The following is a 22,199-nucleotide window of genomic DNA, read 5'->3' on the forward strand; positions in this document are numbered from 1 at the left end:
ACCTACTCTAGTGTTTAAGATTCAGATCATGTAAGCAGGGGCTGTTAAAAGAAAATGAAAAAAAAAAGAAAAAAGCTAAACCTCAGAAATTAATATAGTAGGAGCACTGTGTCCACAGGGAAGACAGCATTTACATCTTCATACAACACTTTTGTGAAATGCATTTGAAGTTTTGTGTATATACAATTTTAACTTCTCTCATTCAGAAAAGTGAATGTTCAGCTGGCACAGGTACAGGTGGTTTGGGTGACCAAATGGGATGGGAATCCTACTTTGTTAGTTCATAAAAAGCTGAGACTGGAGTGTAGTAACAGCTTAAAAAGTAGGCAAACAGGTAGGATACCTGTTGAAGGTAATGCACTGTACTGGTACCAAAGGAGATGACCAAGCTAGCCGTGAATAGGATCTTGCAAAGCTTTACTCCAAATTTCATTTTTTAGCAGTTTAGTCTCCAGATTGCAAAGTTTAACTTGCTCATTAGTACTTTACACTCAGTCCAGCAAATTGGCAGCCCTGTCACCTTGCTCCCCTCCCAACTCAGCAGGAGATCAATGAAGGTGGGATGTTGCTGGCAGTCCCTGTGGCCCCACTAACTCCCACTTACTCGGAGTCAGTGCCTTATGTTTGAAGAGCAAAAATTCAGCAGAGCTCGGAACTTGGCATGAAGCGTGAAGACCAGGAGTAACTGCTTCCCACTTGCCCTTGGCTTCCCAAGACCATCCCCTAAAGCCACATCCCCTCACCTTCCTACTCATACTTGTCCCTGATAATAGCAGATGAAGATTTATTCGGAGTGCAAGTTGTGTCTCCAGATTTACCTCCTCCAAAAATAAAGCCAGTCAATTGTTACATGAAATTACTTACTTCCCTCCAACGTGGACACATTGCGAGTACCCCTTAAGAAAAACTCTACTAAAATTTTGTTTTCTAAAAAAGTAAAATTTCCTATTTGGACAGAAAATGTTGCAAGTAAAACCAGCCAGTGCAGAGGGAAACCTACACACAAATTGGGAAACTCCATTGTTCTGGAGTCTTGACAAACATCACTTCTTTTTAGCCCAAAAGAAACAGAGGATTTAAATGTAAAAAGCCAAATATTCTACTGCAGAAAACAAAATGTATAGACACCACAGAAGTCTGTTCTTGTTTTTAAATAATATTTTGATCATGCATACAGTGTTGGTTATTTTCTACATTTTTGCAAGTTTAATGTTAAATAGAGATATTATTTTTCCCTTACACTTTCACTTTCTCCTAATGTTAAAACTAAGTGTTTTACAGGGCATGAGGTTGATGATCATTCTTTTGAACTTTTGTAAATATTTTTCTATGCTTTTTCCATCTACAAAAGTTATAATTCACTAGAGAGTGAAGTTTTAATAACACACTCTATGCTTCTTACAGGAACACAGAAGGAAGCAATATACCCTTTGTTTCTGTTTGGTAGGGATTTTTTTAATATTATTGGCTTATACCATCAAATCTACAATAACTCTGATGAAAAATACAATTTTTCTGAGATCCAGTAAAACACTTCCTATGAGAAGTGCTGCCATCCAAGCAGTGACCACTGCAGTTACACAACTCAGTTTCTCAAAGCAGAGTAGATGATCAAGGTGTATATTAAAGCATTAGAATTCCTGCCAGCAGAAGAGAAGCAGTAGCACAAGCAGATGGAAATGAAATTCATACTTGAAATCTGGTTGACTACACATAGCTTTGACCCGCACGGATGCTTAGACCACAGGAATAGTCTTTGAGTCAACCGGAATATGTAGGGATCACAGAGAGAATGTAGATAGATTTCTAGAACCTGATGAATACTTTAGTTGTACAGGCGCTTCATATATCCATATGAACAATAGTGTTTTCCTGAAACTCTTAAAAGTCCTATTTTTTGATGCCAATTTTATGCCCCAAAAGGCACGGACGGAGAAACTGCTCAGAGACGAAGTTTTTAGCCTTTAAGCAGGAGGTATGTTTATTTTCGATGCTGGGAAGCCAGATCGCCCTGGACAAACTGCTTCATTCCAGCAATTCACAGCTGGGCTTTTATACAATTTTTGCCAAGCAATTGCACCATACAATATGAATATTCATAAATTGCAACATACATTTTTAATATTCATAACAGGTAGAGTTTGGGCGGAGTTAGGGGCGTGGTCTTTAGTTTGGGGAGAATCTGAGGGGTCGTTCCTGTTCTTCGGCCTCATGAACTCCTGTCCTTTCTTCCATCATCATCATAAACTTTGTGAACTTCTCTAATCTGGCTGATTTCCTAGTGCATCTGGCAGAGGTTCCTGATATCTGGCAAGGGTACCTGGGTCTCAGCTCATTCTCTTTCCCTTATCTCCTTTTGTTTTTCCTCCATACGTCTAATATTATGTGTCTTTGCATTTTTAGTTCTCTCTGTTTTCCTGTGTACTTATGCTTCTGTTCTTTCGTGTCAGTGTGTTCTGCATACCTTAATGAATTATTGCCTCTGCTGTTTCTAAGACCAAGTTCTCTGTGCTTTTGCTTAGGGTTTGCTTTCTAAATTAACTCTCTAATTTTCGTATTGCTATATTACATTTGCTTTCTAGGCCTTGCCTTGCTTCATTTTCAAGTGCTGGGCACTCTTAGGAGTAGCTTTTCTTCTTAATGTCAAATAAGCTTTGATACGGTGATCCTGCTGGAAGAGGAAGAACAAAAGATCCAGCACAATTATTGAGGGAATTAGCATTCCTCCTAGGTCAAAAAAAACCCCTAACCCCCTCCCCCCCCCCCAAAAAAAAAAAAAATTGCAAAAGGTTGTAGAGTGAAGCTTGCCCCATAAATGGGAAGCTATTTTTCTGGATGAGTGAGATTCAGCTTTCATCAGCTTGTAATAACATAATCTTTCTCCAGCGTTGATGAGGTTGCAACAACAGCAACTGAAGAGGAACCTATGGGACACTGCCTTGCTGAGAAGCCACCTGTGAGTCACCAGCATGTTCTTAATGTATCTAAACAATAGCAAGTACCTTCTGACTGCCTCTGACAATTTTGGTTCCAGTATCCTGCTAATTGGTGCTATTTTTATTACCTGGTCCTCAAAGCAGCAACAGGGCAGTATCATCGAGAAGACTCTGATCCTCAGAGATTCCCCACTCATTGGATAAACCTATGGCACTTGACAGCAAAATGCCTTCCAACTGTGTAACTGGGACTTTGTTCTTAGTTTAAGGGATTTGAGGGGGGTGAGGGGGAGGGTTTGATTGGTTCATTGATTTTGGTTTAGTTCTTTTATTTCTTTTGGGGTTTTTGCTTGGTTCTTTTTTTTTAATAAGGAAATGAGGAAAAACATAACCAATTTAGGGTCTCTAGACTATTCATTATTCAAAAGCCACACAAAATAATTCAGCTTTTTACTTTTGGCAATTCTGATAATAGAAAGAAAACAGCATTTCTGGTTAATCGAGTAACTTCAGATTTACAGCCTGGTTTGAAGTTAAAAAATACTCTAATACAGGAAAAATTACGAACAGGATTGACTGGAGGCAGTTATCCTTTGTGGGAGAGTTGGAGTTGTTCAGCCCAGAGAAGACAAAAGAAGACCTTAGGGGGGGAAAACTTAGAGGCCCTTCCAGTGCCTAAAGGGGCTCCAAGAGAGCTGGAGAATGACTTTGGACAAGGACCTAGAGTGACAGGACAAGGGGAATGGTTTCACACTGACATAGGGCAAGGTTAGATTGGATATTAGGAAGAAGTTCTTCCCTGTGATTGTGGTGGTCTGGCACAGGTTGCCCAGAGAAGCTGTGGCTGCCCCAGCCCTGGAAGTGTCCAAGGCCAGGTTGGACAGGGCTTAGAGGAACCTGGGCTAGTGGAAGGTGTCCCCATCCATGGCAGCGGGGTAGAATGAGATGATCTTGCAGGTCCCTTCTAACCCAAACTGTTGTGTGATTCTACTTCCTACCTCTTATAATTCCAGGTAGATTTTCAGAAAGTCTCAGCATGCTAAATAGGTTATTCTGTATTCAGTACTTAAAAGCAAGTAAGGAGAGCATCTGAAAACACTTCAGCAAAAAAACAGCATGATTTATATTACAGATGAGAGGCAGAGGAGAGAGTTGTTTCTAAGGATCCACCTTTTCCATAAAGTATTTGTACCACACCTAGAACAAGATGACTTGAATGAAGCAAATACTGGCTGTTTAGTCAAACCAAATTCAAGGACATTCTTATATAAACTCTTTGAATAGTCTCTAAATAATTTCATTCACATGCTTTAAAATCTAATGAGACAGTACAATGTATAACAGATGTCTCTAAAAAAAGCTCAGAGATAGAGGCTAAGCACAAGAATAGTGTTTGATGCACCTCTGAATTTATGGCTTGCTGCATAATTCTCTCTCTGCTGGAACATTTCAAAACATCGGACATGCTTATTTGTAAAGTGAATAAAGAAAAAAATCTTGACTTCTTTTTGGAGATGACTTTCGATAATCAAAAGACTCCTAAGTCACCAGGGCTGTCAGCCTCAGCAGCCTGAAACCATAGTGCCAGAATTTAAGCCTAGTCTACAGAAAATAGTGACCATTCCTTGGAAAGTCCTCAAACTTGAATTACCCTCTGATTTGTAGGCAGGAAATCCCCACTACCACAGCTGAATCTTGCAAACCCAAAATGAAGCCTGTCCCTAAATGCTGCCTATAGAATACACAGCTAGGGTGAAACAGATAAACAATGTGAGTAAATAAGCTATCTTGCTTGTTGAGTTTTGGCACCACAGTTTTTGCCATTAGTGCAGTGTTGGGTTTTCTTAAAGGATATATTACATTCATTATATAGAGGTACTGTTGTGTGAGGAAATGTTTGCTGCCTTTACTTAAACAGACGGTTGGGTTTTTTCTATGACTGGAATAGTGAAACCTTTATCCATATCTGTCAATAGTTGGAAAACCAGGGAGTTACAACTGCAAAATCTAGGTGTCTGGCTAGCCAAGGGAGACTTGGAGTCCAAAAGATGAGGGAACTGAAATGATTCACTGTGAAATAGAGATTGCAGAGATTCTTCTTTTTACACATCCAACATCAAACCTTTTGCCTTGAACTTGACATGGAAGAATCACTAGCTCTTTAAAGGGGTGGTTGTTTTGAGGGGGTTTTGGTTTTTTAAACCTTCTGTAAATGCACGTTTGTCAGACAGACTGTGACAACAGAAATGAACACTGTATTAGAAATTATGTTTCAAGCAATTCATTCGGAATGTCACATCGAAAAAGCTGCATGAAGATACACACTGATAGAAGTTTTAAAACAGCTTATAAAATATTTCCATGGATAAAATTTGTAAAGTCTTCATTGTTCCTTTTATACCTATGGATATTCCCCTCCATAGCCACTGAAATGGTTCTTCATGCCTCACAAGTGGACAGGAAATAATTCATTGCCTTCTGGACTGCTTTCAGTAAAGCAATGAAATAGCACGAATGAATAGAACTTTCAAAGGTGTTAAAAAATGGTACTATCAAACAAATTGCCTGAACTTGAAGTACGTATCATTTACTCTTCAGAAGTAACACATTAATGTAGAGACTCAACACACTAAGTAAATTCAAGTACACTCCCACACCTCTAAGAAAATAATTTGGGGTTCTTTATGGTCAAGGCAGATTAGCTGACCTGAGAACAAGACAACATTGCCCAGCCACCTGTAATGGTTCCTGGCAGTTTCTGCTCTGGGCAGTTGTAACAATACTGCACTCAGGAGCCTTTTCCAGAATATGCTGCGAACATCCCTGAAAAAAAAATGCTTAGCACAAGCTTAGGAACTGGTTTATACAAGCTGGTTTATTCCCCTCAGAATGGCCACCCAAGGGTCACCTCTGCATTTTCTGAATAAACATAGTTCTTTTAAGAGTGCCCTTCTGTTTGTGCTTTATGCACAGGACCTCTAAGCTTTGTCTTAGTATAGCAGAACATGTTAGGTTTTCCTAGTGGTAGTTGTTTTGATTTGCTTTTTCAGGGAAAAGGAAAGAAAAAAGGAACCTTTCAGACAAGGTGAGATAAATTATATATCTCTTGTCACATAATAGACATCTAAAGAGTCCATAGAACCATCCTATGATGCTATTTCCAGTCATATGTTGTGAAATTATTCAGCAGGCCATCAGGATGACTGACACAGTCTCAGCTGGTGGCAGGCTATAGGCTGGGTACCTTACACACAAGAAGATCCCAGATCCAGATTGCATTGTTTAAATGTGTGGTTGTCAGCATGGGACACCTAGTAACTGAAGCTCTCATCTTCCCAGCCACTGAAAAAGAAAAAAAGAAAAACAAACAAACAAAACCAAACAAAATACAAACAATCAAAAACTCCAACAATAATAAATTAGGAGCTTCTGTAGTCTCGCATGCTCTTTAAAAGTTCAATGAAAACAACATTATAGGAAATCTGATGCCCAGCTGGTTCTTCACTGGAAAGCAGGATTTTTTTTCCAGTTATAAATAAAAACCTACAGTAGCTGTTTTGGAACAACATTAGCAACATGTGTGTTCCATTATTTTATATTCTGAAAATCATCATTCTTCAGGTTCATGATTGCACAGAATTTATCTACATGGAAATGCAGCAAATCACCCATTCGGTGACATTAAAAGTCTCTCAAGCGATGCTGAGAGTGAGTATTTTATACAGCTTTAAAATATCAAGACTTTACAGGAAGTTAGTATAAAAAAAGAATTAAATTTAAAGACTCAAAATGGTGACAGTTCATGATGTCAAATCACAGCACTGTACTGCTTATGCCTATTAAGATGAGAAAAATTTCTAAGAGGATAGAAATTAATTCAAAACAATTTTTAATTAATTAAAGAAGGAGAATCATCAGACAAAGTGTAATTCCATTGTCCCCATCTTTTCAACTCAACTCAATTCTGTGTCAAAACCAGACACTGACATCTGATTGCAGTAGTCAGAAGTACGAGACCAGAAATTAAGAATTTTTCTGACTGTGAAAAATGAAGATACAAATTCCATCTCTAAGAATTAACATATGCTTTTTCCACAGTTCAAGAGCTCAGTGACTAAAAGACACAGAATTAATTCCGTGAGACCATTCCCATTTGTCTCACTGTAGTTGAGAGAAGCAATTCTGTAGATAAAACAATAAAGTTTAGCAGTCTACATCTGCTTTGTGTTTTCTAGCAGCTGGCACAAGCCACACTAGTGCCCATCTAGGCAGCCACTGCAGCACAGTGGTGCTTACCAAGCCCTACCCATAGGGGACCGTAACATAGAGGATTGAAGCAAGTGTGCAACAGAGTAACAGCTCAAAACCAGAACAATAGATTTATTTTGCTGCAAGTGGCACAGTTTAGGGGGGGAAAACCCAACATAACAAACACCAAAAAAAGCAAACATTGAACAAGAAAACAAAACAAAACACTCCCCCACCCCAAGCAAACATAAGAAATTCCAACAAAACCAAACCTCCTGAAACCAAAACCATAAACCCACCAGACACTTCACCAGATGCTCCACATAATCCCTGATAAAATGCGGACAAGGAAAGGTTAGGAAAAGGAGGGGAAAATATCAGAGTAAAATTATCACTAGTAAACTAATCAGAGAAAAGCACTTTGAAAAGCTAGTTGTAAGAGCTCATACAATCTCTAACCTCCCTAATTTAACGCTACTAATTTTTGTATGATATTGACTATTAACGTTTGTTCTATAAAGTTATACAGAGCTGTCATGCTCCTAATTCCAATTTCTGCCAATTTACTTCAGCAACTGTAAAAAAGCTGAGTTCCCCAACTGCAAACACCTAACCAGAGCAATATAGCATCAGATTCAGCTGGTAGTAGATCTGGGTAGCATAATTAAATAATTTTTAATGGACTTTTAACAGCTATTTCAATTACATATATTCTTACTTTGACTAGAAACTGTCAGGTACCATAGTTTCAAAACAAAACCTAATAAAGCAGTGCCACATCCCCTGTTTTCAACATTCCCATTAGGAAATTTTGCTAATGAAAGCACAACTGGGGTGGTTTTGCTTGGTTTGTTGTTGTTTTTTTCATGTTTCATTGTTGACAAAACAAAGCTGATTAGCTGGGGAGGGGTCTACTGTCATTTAGGTGGACAGAGAACAGTGAAAAGGAAATAATTTCAAAGTTGGCTCATACATCTAACAACTGGGCTGTTTTCCCCTATTCTATTATCTTTCTGTTCAGGGAAGTTAGGTTGGTTGGCCTAGACATTCACTTTTCCCCACACCATGTTACAGATACAGTAAGCTTTGCTTCTCTTTCCTTGTGACAATAATTGTGTGAAGCAACAAGTCACTTAAACTGTATTTTGAAGACTAAAGGAAGAATCAGCCCCTTGAGCCACTCAGCACTCATGATCCTTGTCTGCTGTCTTTCTCATTTACACTGTATTTTCATAGTCTTTATTGCCATCTCTTAAATCCCCTTGCCAGTTAACACAATTGAAATTGCACCTTGCCCTTTCTGCTCTTATCCCAACATGCTTCCATTATTTCATCTGTATTGCTCTCTTAGAACACTTATCATACCATACAACCAGGATCACTGCCTTTCTTTTGCAGCAGCATCCAGCTTTCTTTATATTAGCATCCCAGAAGATTATATATCAGTTTCCCAATCCGTCTGAAATCTCTTTCACAAAGCCGCTTGTTCTCATTCTGTTACTGCTCTCCTCTCCCCTCTTTCCCATCAGATGGTGAATCCTGCCATCTAACAAATGTCTTCACCTAACTGTCACCCTCCCTCAGTCCATCTTAAAATCATGCAGCTGTGAAAAAGATGATAAAATTCAGTTAATTAGTACATTTTTAAACTTTACTTACATCTAGTATTATCTATTGTACCACAATATAAAGTTCACTGCCTGACTGGTATAATTATAAAGAGCTATTTATTATCCTTGGTGAGTTTATGATCAGTAAAGTACTGACATTCAATGAAGACAAAAAAGAAATATAAAAAAAGCGCACAAAGTGATCAAAGTGGTCTGAACACTGCACTCTGGCAAAATAAGTTTTTTTTAAGAGCTAAACAATAAAACCCGATGTTTAACAATAATTTTTGTTTCATAACAAAAAATAAAATTAATAACAGTCTCTTCATCTGATGACACAGGACTACACTGCTGGCTGACCCAAGAGTCTCAAGATCCAGCAAACATGCAACTAAGATGGAAATTTGTGACTCTCTTATCAATATCTGTAGTACTGAATGGAGTGTTTAGTGTTTTAATATGTTATGATTTGATTATTGCCAATAGCATCCTTCATTGTAACAACATATTTACAGAGTTTACAATCCTCACACATCCACCTCCCCAGCCACTCTGAACTTCTCATCGTGCAACTGCAAATAATATGAAAATAGAACATCTCTGGCAGCAGTTAGAAACGGGCTATAAGAAACATTTTGTTTAAGTAATATTAATTTGCTCTCCAGTTCCATTAAAACAATGGACGTGGTTAAGAGATAAGCAGAACTCATGTTGAGTTTTCATCAGAGATTAAGGAGCATAGCCTGTATTTCAATACTTCATTTTAATCAGAAAAATAGTGGGGTTTTTCTGTTCTGTTTATATGCAGCTTTGGCGGAAACAAATTGGAGTCTTCCCTTCCCTAAACAGGTAGGACTGGAGCTATACAGGGGTTTTTTGCACTTTTTTTTCTTTTTCTTCTTTCTGCTCCAATTTATCTTTCTCTTCTGCTGGATTTGATTTTGCTCTCATTTCTTGTTCTGTTCTCTGTATTTTCTCACTTCAGTGATTTCCCTACTCCAAGACACAGCAATTCAGTCCATCACACAACAACCAGTAAAGTATGAATTGGATACTGCTCCCACTTTAGGAGAAACCCTCAAGGCCATACAGCAGGTGAAAATCGGCAAGGCAGCTGGATTGATGGAATTCCACCTGAAGTCTGGAAACATGGGGGCCTTGCACTCCACACCAAGTTTCACGAGTTTGTGGCGCGCTGTTGGGAACTCAGCGAACTACCATCTGACCTTCGTGATGCACTCATCATCACTTTGTATAAGAAGAAAGGAATTAAATCTGACTGCTCAAACTACCGTGGTATTACTCTGCTCTCCATTGCAAGAATACTCTTGAACAGACTAATACCTGCTATAGCAGAAGGAATCCTTCCTGAAAGTCAGTGTGGTTTCAGAGTCAACAGGAGTACCACAGACATGGTGTTTGTTCTCAGACAACTGCAAGAGAAGTGTAGGGAACAGAACAAAGGTCTCTATGTAACCTTTGTCGACCTCACCAAGGCTTTTGATACTGTGAGCAGAAAAGGTCTGTGGCAGATTTTGGAACGTTTAGGTTGTCCCCCCAAGTTCCTTAAAATGATCATCTCACTCCATGAGGATCAGCACGGCCAAGTCAGATATGGCAATGCACTTTCTGAGCCCTTTCTAATTAACCAATGGTGTGAAACAAGGCTGAGTTCTCGCTCCTACCCTATTCACAGTCTTCTTTAGCATGATGCTCCAAAGGGCCACGGCAGATCTCGATGATCAGGACAGTATCTACATTCGATATCGTACTGATGGAAGCCTATTCAACCTAAGGCATCTGAAGGCCCACACCAAGACCTTAAACCATCTTGTCCAGGAGCTGCTTTATGCTGATGACGCCGCCCTTGTTGCCCACACAGAAGCAGCTCTGCAGCATTTAACATCCTGCTTTGCAGATGCTGCTGAGCTCTTTGGGCTGGAAGTCAGCTTAAAGAAGACAGAAGTTCTCCATCAACCTGCACCTCAGGAAGTCCCCCATCATCCCCACATCACCATTGGCCAATCAGAGCTCAAATCAGTCCAGCAGTTTAATTACCTTGGCAGCCTCATCTCAGATGGTAAGACTGACGGAGAGATAGACAACAGGTTAGCAAAGGCATACAGTGCTTTTGGAAAACTCCACAAAAGAGTATGGTGTAATAAACACTTGAAGAAAAGCATCAAGATCAGTGTTTACAAAGCCATAGTGTTGTCTACTCTCTTATATGGTTCCGAATCATGGGTCATCTACCACCACCACCTGCATCTCCTAGAACGCTTCCATCAACGCTGCCTCTGAACAATCTTAAACATCCACTGGTCAGATTATGTGACCAATACATCTGTTCTAGAGCAAGCAGCAGTCACAAGTATAGAAGCCATGTTGATGAGAACACAGTTGCGCTGGGCAGGGCACGTCTCCAGGATGAAGGACCAACCACCACCTCCCTAAGATCCTGCTTTATGGTGAACTTGCCACTAGCTGCCGCAAGAGAGGAGCCCCCAGGAGAAGATACAAGGACTCCCTGAAACAACATCTCAGCCTTGGCCATATTGATCATCATAACTGGTCTACTCTGGCCTCAAATCGGGAGGCCTGGAGAAACACCATCTATAACGCAGCTGTCTCCTTTGAGAACACACGCAGGATCACTCTCGAGGAGAAAAGGCAACGCAGAAAGAACCGTGTCTTGCAGAATACACCATCTAAGGAGTCTTTCTGCTGTGCCTTTTGCAATCGGATATGTCTGTCTCATATTGGTCTCATAAGTCACCAACGTGCATGCAACAAATGTGGATAGAGCCTTCCCAAATCTTCGTTCACGAAGCCCAGCCATGACTTCCCTACTGCACAATTCATTTCAGAATGAAATTCAGGCAATAAGTTCCAAAGGAAGACATCTACAATTGCATTCATCTGTATGCAAAGAAAACAAGTGAACAAAGGGTATATGCAAAAGAAAATTGCAATGACAAAAGATTTTATTTCACATGACTACACTTTGGGGAACTTAGTAGAAATTTACAGTGTAACACTTAAAAAATACACCCAATCTACTCCAGTTTTGTCTCTCCAATCTTTTATTCTTCATTAAAGAAAGACTTAAAGAAATTATGGATGACAAGTCTGACTGGGAAAAAAAAGCCTGTTCAAATTGAACATAGAAAAACCCTATTGCACTGAATTCAAAGAAAAAATAGCTTATATTTTTATAGCTTTTAACCACGTATTACCACTTGAAGAAGAAAAACCCTACCTCACTTCAATTCACTTTTGGATATAGCACTAGTAAGTCCCAGTGAAACTCTCCCCTAATAAGAAAAGGAGTCAACCATGTACATCAGAAACATACCATGCAGCCTCCTGCCATATAAATAGCATTATTTCACTTTGTAACTTGCATCACTTCCCTAACTCTCTCCTCTTGAAAGGGAAAACCTTTTCACAAACTACCATACCTGTTCCATGTGTGACAAGAATAATCAATCCAACCAATTAAAATGTAATTTTCACTGAAGCAAACCTTAATGCCTGTCTTTAACATTACTATTTCCAAATTTAACCTCAACTTCCATTTCTAATCTTTTCTGCATTACTACATGCGAGGGACTGAAATAAGTTATTAAAGTTATTACTGGCTCCAAACAACCCTGTATGTGGGAGGGGACAGATGAGGTTCTGCCAAGATGAAATGTGCTCTGCTCCCACCCCCCTCCACCACAGCGCTGCCTCCTTGAGAGCCACGGGTGCAGCAGTCAGTCACTGGCACACCAGGAGCACTGCCCCACATGACAGCCCCTGGAGCCCCTAACCCAGGTCCTGAATGGCTAGCAGACCAAAAGGCCCACCTGGCAGTACGGGTGGCCACAGGAGTCCAGAAAAAATAAAACCACCACCACATGGCCTCCACATGGTTCACAGCCCTACCATTCTTGGACTTCTGCCAGCTCGTTCTATGTTGGATCTAAGGCAGTAGCTGTAATTCTCTTTCTCTCTCTGTTTACTTCTTCTTCTTCTCCTAATTTTCTTTTCTTGATATTTGGGTAATTTAAACTTGGATGAGTTGGAATTTGCTACATTTTTTGTTAATTTTGCTAAGCATTCAATTTGTGAAATGCTTTATGTTGATTGAATGCTTGTTTTAAACTTTTGCCAAGTTCCCTTATTTTCCAGATTTGCCAGTCAAAGAGTGTTATTTTGACCCCATGAAAAACCTCGTAGCATTTTTCCCATGCGTGGCTTCAAGGTATAAAAAGAGCTGAAGGTCCTTTTAATAAATCCATCTGGTGGGTTTTGTAGCCTTGTATCTTTCTGATGTAAAACCACTTCGATGAGCTCTTGAGAAGAGCCTGGGGTGCTACAACACAGTGTCATTTGAAACAAGATATTGTTGTGTGGGTTTAAATTTTTAGTGTAATATATCTTCTGATAGGCATTTATAGAAAAAGGTTATTGAGACAAAGAAAATATGTAATACTGTAACAGCAAAGAGCCAATACGCAAAATAAAAAAAAAACCAACACCCCAATTTTACTTTTCTAAGCAAACAGATGATGTGCATTATATCTTGGAAGAGAAGTTATGATAAACCTCTTTGTCCATAATACAAATCACAACATTTTATTTTTATATCCCATAAAACTCTCACATGTACTACATCCTACTAGTCCTCTACTGTAGAAACCAGAGCTACTTGTTGAACAATCTACTACTTTAACATTCTGTAACCTGTATTCCTTAAACACTGCCAGACAGCTATTGCTTGATCATATCGTGCACTTGAGAATCAATAGATCTTGGCCTCAGAGTCAACTCCTACCAAATCCCAATAAGGGCATAAACTATCGGACAGGCTGCTGAATCGCCCGCACTTCAAAAATGGTTCTTAAAATTCTCAACGGTGTCAACAGGTTAAAAGTTAACTGTCCCTAAAAACCTGACGCCTGGAAGACTCTGATGGCTGAGTTAGTGTTACAGTTAATTTAACAACTTTTTCTGAGGAGACAGATGCATCTCTCCCTTTTTTCTAGGTGCAAAATGTTCCCATTGGTCAAGACATTGGGTCCACCTCAGCACTGGGACCTGGCTCACAGAAAGCCAGCATTTTCCTTATGAAGCTAGTTTTAGGTCAGTCTAGATCTTAATTTAATAGAAGGATGTACTGGCATTCAATGACTTAACACAAGTGAAAGGTTAGCTTTCAGCATGGACTTTAAACACTTACTGCCACTAAAACCCAGTTTAATATTTTCCACAGAAGTCTAGGGATTTCTGTATTCACCCAGAACCTCACCTCTCACCCTGAGGTAGGCTAAGGAAGTAAGGCCCTGCTGAATTTCCTTTCCAGTATGCATATATTGCCAAAAACTCAATTGGCTTAAATTAGCAGAATACATTATTTATTTTAAATCAAATTAATTAGTAGAAAAATGCAATCAATCAAGCCCTGTGCAACACTAGAGCAAAGATTTCATTGAGACATTAGTGTTGAGACCTGCCCCTGAGTCCAGCTCCTGGCCCTGCACAGGAAATCCCAAGAATCACACCATGTGCTTAAGAGCATTGTCCAAATGCCTCTTAAACTCTGGCAGGCTTGGTGCTGTGACCACTGCCCCAGGGAGCCTGTTCCAGTGCTCAACCACCCCATGGGTGAAAGCCATTTTTCTTATATCCAGTCTAAACCTCCTCTGACTCAGCTTCATACTGTTTCCTCGAGTCCTGTCAGTGGTGGAGACTGAAGAGATCAGTACCTGCCCCTCCACTGCCACTCAGGAGGATGTTGAAGACTACAATGAGGTCTCTCCTCCAGACTGAACAAACCAAGTGACCCTCAGCTGCTCCTTGTAAGGCTTCACCTCCAGGCCCTTCAGTGTTTGAGATGGGCACCTGTGCTCTTTAACTCCTTACAATTAGTCAGCACCCTTCACCATAAGCTGCACACATGCAGAATGCTACCTGTTAGATAAATACAATGATGTTTACAAAGCCCAGTAATACAAAGGCAGCCATTAGCCTTCATTTCTGAAATCAGCTCTTGCTGGGTGGTATCTCCCATCTTACACAGTTTATTTCTTAATTTATTATGAAAAGCAGCATGTAATAAGCAATCCTGACATGTATTTATTGGGTGCTCTTCACAGCACTGATGCTGTTGTTAAATTGCTTCCTAGGCACCAAACTGTTCACAATCAATATTTTCAAACTGCAAACTTGAAAGCCCTTCAGCTCAATATTAAGTGTATGTTGTAATATATTCTTACTGTGATAGAAGGTAAACTTCGGTAGACAGAGAACTGCTGCAAACTAGAGTATAGCACATATATTCTGACACTGTTTCAAGCTTCCTTTTAATACAGAACCATTTGGATGTAGCCTTTTTAAAAATTATTAGTAATATAAATAATTGCATATAGCACCAAATAAAGAACAAAGCATGCCAAGGGGTAAATTGAAATAATTTCTTTGGCCTGTATAACTTGCAGTGTTTGCTATTTGCATAATAGGAAAACAACAGCACTTTTATATAGAACAGTGCATACTGTATTTTGCACTTGCTGGACAGTGCAGGAGTAGCAATGAGCTACAAGTACAAGCCCAGCTCCATCCTGCCCAAAAGTTCTTTCACTTTGATCACTCAGGGATTCAGTCTGCAATTCATCAAATACTAGCTTGTTGATTTTTTTAAAAAAATTGCTTTCTGTGAAAAGACAGATCCTCAATACCTTAAGCTGCAACAGAAGGTCAGTGGTTGGGATACAGAGAAAGAAGTTTACTTCTCTTCCATCATCTGTTATTGTGCTCCAGGAAAGCCAGGCAACAGGCCCACTAATAATACACTGTAGCTGCCAGGCCAAGAGACAAGCAGGTTCTTTAACAACACACAGTGCTGCACATAACTTAGCCATTAGCACCTGCTCCCCAGTGCGTCCCAGCAGGCATGACTACATCTGTAGCAGAGAGGTTTTCATTAGCACCACCTAGGATATTAGGGTATTTAAAGACACTTGTGTTTTCAACATTTCATTCTGGATGAGAGAGGATGTTGCATGCAAAGTTTATTACCAAGTTTAATTAATTCCATAAAATGTCATTAACATTTTGTTCCTTGATTTCATTAGATGTTCAAATCTTCCTATTTCAATAGAACCTATGAACCCCTTGCAGAGACCAAGAGGGCCAGCATTGGAAAGATTAGCATAACAAGCTTTTTATTCTCTACTACTACACTGTGCAAGTGACTTTTCATACATAGCTTGATGTTGAAAGTTCTTTTATTGATTGAACCCTCCGTCTGCTCAGAATTATGCCTCTGGTCAAGGATGTGACTGGAGCCAGAGGTCTCCAAGACCAGCACACTACTCTTCCAGAGTCTCCATAGACACGTTAAGTGCTGTAGGCATGAACCCACAGTGCAGCAGTTTCAAAGGGCTGTATTACCTGGTCAAATCAATGCAAAAGTTACTTCAAGCTGAAAATGGAGCACTGCTGCAGCTGAAGCCTGTGGACACACAATGGCAGATCTCAGGGGAGGATCACACCTACACCACAGTCAGCACATTTTAGGCCAATGTACCTATATACTACTATGTGAATCCACTAAATCTGCAAAGTTCTTCATATATAATTCCTTCTGCACCTGTAGTGGAAGTAGTTCAACAGCTAAGCTGCTTCAGATGTAAATAGCCTGGCTGTTTGTGGTCTTTTTGGTTTTATTATTTGTTAAATACATTTTTTGAGCTGACTCAGATATGAAAAGAAAATCTTGCATGAAGGCTTGTGTGCTGGTTTAAAAGTAAACTGGTGGGAGAAATTAACTCAAGAGAGATTACAAGTCAGTTACAATTTACTAAAAAGATTACAATAAATACAATGATACAGAAAAAAATGGTTTTAACCCACAAAGACAGATGCATAACTGCACCCTGGGACAAGAGCAGAACGGTGTTTGTCAACCCCTGTGTTTGTCAACCCCATGTGGCCCCCCTGGGTGCAAAGTAAAAGGAAATTAAATTCTGTTGGTCCAGATGATGGTCACAGTCCTGTTGATGTAATGATCACGGTCTTGTCGAGAGTGGCAGCCGCAGTCCTCTTGGAGTTCTGATCCTCCTCAGGATCCTACAAGTGGTACCAGAAATCCCAAAATCCAAAGTTTATATATGCTCAAATTCAGGTGGGAATGCCCAGTACCTCCCCCGAGACGGGGAGTTTCACAATGGGTGATTTAAATCTGTGAGTCATGGGATATTTTTGGACTCTTTGATGGTGCGAGTGTTGCAGCTTGCCTGTTATGCTAAGGCCATTGTGGCCCATTAGCAGAGATGGCCCTTCAGGCTTCCTGCGAAGGTGTTAATGCCTTTCTGGAGGGGAGTTATCACAGCTGAGTCATTGGTGTGAAAACAAAAGAACACTCCCCTGCCTCTGAGGGTTTCTTTATCACCCAACTTGTAGCCTGAAGTGTCAGGTATGCCCTTGGCAGCTATTACCTGGCATTTATTACCAGTCCATCAGACATGGTATAGAGGCTGTAGAATATAGTTTCAGTTATAACCCCATAGTGATAAACTGGTACCAGCCCCTGTAATTAGGACAGTTTATCACCAGTATTTATGATATTTTCTTAAAAACTATTAATCCATAAAAATAATTCTGAATCACAGTGTAAAAAAACATAGCATCACCATCTGTGATAGATAAAGTCATTAAAATATTTCACACATTTAAAGGAAGGGAAAAAAGAGAGGCTTCTTTCACTTCTCAACCTGAGTAAATTATGATAGATATTAAAATAATGATGTGATCCTTATTTCTATTACTGCCATTATGGAACTTTTTCTTCAAATACAGATTATGCTCAACTTAAACAAGAAGAAACATTTCCTGGGAAGAAGCCATCAGAGAAATTGGCTGAAGTTTTAACTCAGTCAAAATCTAGTAGGTGAGAGAACAGGACCAAAACAGGAATTTCCATGGAAAACACTTGCAGTCATGACTAAAAGTTAAAAAAAAACACCAAAAAACAGAGAAATGAAAAAACCCAACCTCAAACCAGATCTCTAAAAGGATTGGAACTCTGGAATCAGATCAGAGCACCAAGTTCTCCTTTCATGCCAAATCAACCTCTCCCTCAAACTGAGGGATTTGATAATCTGAGCAAAAGGACATCTTGGCTGTCTTATCACCCACCCTAGAGCCCTGCTGTACTTTTGCACCCTGCACAGCTCCAGTGAGAGCAGTCTAAAGTCGGTGGGACTTTTCTCTTCCTTAACAGATGTAAGGAAAGCTGGTTCTTTGCATACAGGGAACAAATTAAAAACAATCAATACTCATTGCAATTAAGCACTTTATCTACCCTGCCCAGTGGCATGAGATAGGTTTTCCTATAAAGCCTTCTTACTATATAAATTCTCTGCAGGGGCACAATTGCACTAATAAAAAAATCATTAAAAGAAATGTCTTCAGCAGACAGCTTTCTTGGCTTTCTCACATTATATTACTGGAAATTCAATAAGAAGCAAGGGCTTCATTAATGAACTAATGAACTGGAAAGGGAAACACATACATAGGTTGATATGAAGTTTAAGCTGCTGCTAAGAGATGAAGTTTGCCAGTTCAAACACAAGGACTGAGAATAATAAAATTATTGTTCATGTTTTACCTGGAAGGCAGCAATCAAAACATTTTGTACACAGACAAAATTGAGTGTAAATTTAAGCCATTCTTTAGTTATGATAAAGTCTTCTCCATTAAAATGTAGACACTAGCACCTAAATTTTTAATTTCCCTAGCATCCTCCTTCAATATCTCAGAACTGAAATATCCATTTTAGAATTCTAACAGAATGAACGTCTCATAGAATTTCAATGATATTGAAAATGAAAAGTTTTTATATTGTGCAAGCACAATATATGATGCGGTATTTTTAGTGTGACATAACACTGCAGCAAACAAGGTAGAAAAAGCATAACCAGTTGTGATGATTCACTTGAAACCAGGAAAGGAAACCAAAAGGAACTGCTTTTTGTGATTCCATCTCATGCTTCTGCTCTCATCAGAAAAAAATGCCAACTTTAATTCCCACACAGAAAACAGAATGGAAAAGTCTGCATTACTGCGTTTCCATGCACATAAGGCAGTTGATTTAAGCTGAAAAAACGGCTTTTTCACAAAGAGCTTCAGAAGGAAGAGTAAAGGTAACTTACTTTAATTTTTGGCCTATAGAAGCTGCATTCCCCTCCTGAACATGGAGCAACAGACTGCTTTGAAAGAATAAAAATCCTACCAAAAAGATGTTTCACATAATTTTATTTGGCATGGGTAGATTTGGATTTTTTTTGTGCTGATTTTGCTGTTGTTAAGAAACACACAGAGGAGGTCTTTGATCTCTGAAATGCATCGTTTGATATTAGCGTATTAGCGCATCAGAGAAAAGATGCACGTTGATAAAGTTGTACCATGCTTGCATAAAGTATTTCTTTGCCTTGCTTCTCTGTGCCTTTTCAAGCTCAGAGTCCTTCCTCCTCCTTGGTCCCTAATGCAACTTCATTCTTTATTTTCTAATACAGCAATATCTTTACAGCATAGTCTGTCATGTAGAGTCCATATGACTTTGTCTGGCTTGGAAACCTGTACCAGTTAACATGCAGTTCCACTGTAAAGAGGGAAAACCAGAAAGGTTACCAGTAAGTGTGTTTTTATAAAGTAGGATGGGGGTTGAAAATCTGGGCTACATTACAGCACTGCTCCAGCCTTACAGACAGAAACAGACAAGAACACTGACTACAGAATGCAGATAAAACCGAGAAAACCCATGGAGAACACTAAGAAAAGTATCTCAAAGTTCTAGTCCAGTTTCATAAAGAAAAGTGTAAAAATTAAGCTAAAACTAAAAATGCTTAGATAAATAATTAGTAGGAAGTCTTAATGAGAACAATGTCACACAACCTCCTTCAGAAATTCACTTTCTACTGATTTTCTGCTTCCCAAGTGACCTCCACATCAGACTCTAAGGAGCGAATAGTTGTTTTGATGCAAGAAGATAACTGGACCCCTCCAGCAGTTCCGTACACAGACATGGTGCTTATTTATTCAAGTGTACATAGCAAATGCCTTGTAGTAAAGTTGTGATAAATACATGAGAAACTAGACTGTCTAAAAACAAGGGATGTTGGGCCTTAAAAGAGGGTGTCAGAAGTGGACCCTTGGAAAATAACTGCTTTTAGATGGGATACAATATTTGGGAAAAGTTGTTTTAGTTTTTTTCTTACTCTTTTGACCTGAACTGTACATTGGGAATCTTTGGAATTAAAAGGGTGCTCAACCTGGAAGAACAGCTAGATTTTAGTTTTTTATGGCCTAGTTCATTTTATTTGCTTTCAGAACTAATATGTTTCATCTTAGCTTTAGCCCAGAGAGGATCATTTGATACAAAGAAGTTGAGAACTTGTCATTTTTGTGCTATGCAAGGAGAGAAACTTTTTTGCCATTTCTCAAATTTTAGTTTCATTTTTATCAGTTAGCTGATAAAGGGTAGCATGGGGCTAAATTATAGCTTAACAACTGGAGGAGAAAGAGGTGAAAAGGTGTAATAGGTGGAAAAGGTACGCTTAGGTACTTCAGCACTCTTCTGTAAGAAGCAAAATCTGTGAACCTTTCTGTTCAGAGCAAGACAGAATTTAGCGTGTACATCAGAACATGGCGGTAAGTGGCAGGCAGTCAAAGATACTTTAGGCCACCTTCACCACTTCATATAGCTTCATGTATCCTGGCTAGAGGGTAAAGAGAGATTGGACTAAACTTCAGGCTCTGCCAGCTGTGGGTCCTGAAAGCAGCACTTGTTAAGTTCATGAGAAAAGAAATCCAATACCTACACATTTTGCTCAACAGGAGCTTTTTCTGTATGCTATTCTTCAGATTTCCTCCACATCCATGAGTTGGGTACCTCTCATTTTCATCTTGAAAGCGCCAATAAGGGCTGCAAATCTAAAGTTCATTTTATACTACCACTATGTGAGACACATGCCAAACTATTCCACACTTATTTTTTAAAAGGCAAAGGGTGTTTGTGGTAGTTAGTTTGTTTTTTAATAAAGTAAGCATTTATAAGGCCTTGTAACACAGTATTCTTTAAATGTACCTGAATGTTTTTCCTTTCAACCTAGGGAACAAAGTCTTTGTTAAAAATAAACAGCAAAACCCCTGCATATAAATTAAAGAATGTCTTGCCCAGCATGAGCACGGCTTACTGCATCCTCTTCTACAGCTCCTCACTGGGCTTCTGTGACTATTTTCACCTAATTTGGAATGTTTAAACCAACCCAAAGGATCGTGAATTTGCTGCAAAAATTTTGCTTAAGTTTTATAGTTTTAAAATGTAATTCACCAGTTTATTTCATCTCAGGAAACACCCGCTGTTATTCACAATAATCTAGAAACTCCTCTGAAATATCATATTTCTTCTCTTTCTAAGATATTTAACAAACGTTCTGCAGTCGAGCCACATGAAATTATTTACCTAAAGAGAGAACTGGTTTTAAAACTTTGCCTGACATCTGTCTCTCAAAATCTATACTGGTGGATAGAAGATATTAAAATACTTTAAAGAGGTGAAGACTTAAAGAAATTTCAAATTCCTTTTCAAATGTAAATCCAAGATTCTTGTACTTGGGATGGTTTTAAGAACTAGTTGGTATTCAGGTTATTGACCTTAGCACAGAAAATTAATTATTTGGTCATTCTCAGATAAACCATTTTTATAAGAACGTAGTCTTCAACTAGCTAAAGACTGATTTTAGCTGGGCTGAAGACAAAACTGTGAGCATGCGAGAAATGCCAGGCTTTGCCATTAGGCCTGCTTGTTCCTACAGCTATTGACCAGTCATTTTACAAAATTACTCACAGCTATTTATTATTTATGTAAATCACTGTGAATACACAGAACAACTTTCTTGGAGAGGAGATCAAAAATCGCAAGACAGACACACTGCATGTCAGATTCATTGCTGAATTAACTCCTCTGAAAGGAGGAGTTAATTGTCCAGATGACCACATATCCTCCTAAACACCTCACCTAGTAGAATAAAACAATAAATATGCATTAGGACTATCCTTTGAGCTCCATGATGAAGAGACAAATAACCATAAAAGCAAAAGGGGCGGGTGCTTCTCTGAGGGATGTTCATCTGCATGAATAGTAGCAAACAACTTGTGGCTCACAGGATGAGTTGTTTGCCAAGTCACAGTCATTTAAAAAAAAAAAAAAAAAAAAAAGACTGTCATACAGAGGTCCTGAGCAGCAAAGCTCACTATAGATTCTAAGACAACTTGATCAAAAGAACTTATCCTGAAAATTGATTATAATTCGAGTGGGGCTTATTGCAGTTGCCATCGGTCAGACTTTTGCTCC

The 22,199-nt window shown here is 39.1% G+C and overlaps 1 protein-coding gene across 1 annotated transcript in view; it reads right to left on the reverse strand.

Annotated features, from left to right (window-relative positions):
* The window catches only part of LOC103764022 (Kv channel-interacting protein 1), a 476,628-nt gene that overhangs the window by 442,216 nt on the left and 12,213 nt on the right, over window positions 1-22,199 (reverse strand). The window lies entirely within an intron of this gene.

This window comes from Manacus vitellinus, unplaced genomic scaffold, assembly GCF_001715985.3.
Source record: "Manacus vitellinus isolate BGI_N305 unplaced genomic scaffold, ASM171598v3 scaffold_111_pilon, whole genome shotgun sequence".
Classification (NCBI taxonomy): Eukaryota; Metazoa; Chordata; class Aves; order Passeriformes; family Pipridae; genus Manacus; species Manacus vitellinus.